This window comes from Diabrotica undecimpunctata, chromosome 7 (genome assembly GCF_040954645.1).
Source record: "Diabrotica undecimpunctata isolate CICGRU chromosome 7, icDiaUnde3, whole genome shotgun sequence".
NCBI lineage: Eukaryota > Metazoa > Arthropoda > Insecta > Coleoptera > Chrysomelidae > Diabrotica > Diabrotica undecimpunctata.
Window position 1 is genome coordinate 95,637,616 of NC_092809.1, and position 213 is coordinate 95,637,828.

Genomic DNA, 213 nt, shown 5'->3' on the forward strand with positions numbered 1-213 from the left:
GTGGTAAAGTTCGACTTGGAGTATATAGGTATAAGATATAGCTCCTCAGTAAACTGTCAACAAAGTGAAATTTGTCAGTCTGTACATCCCTATTTTTCCGTTATTGCCAGAGTACCAAGCTCAAACCTATGCCCTACGGTAGGTCTGTAATTAATACTGTTTTTAAAATGAAACAGATATTTTTATACCAAGGTAACAAATAAAAAACTAATA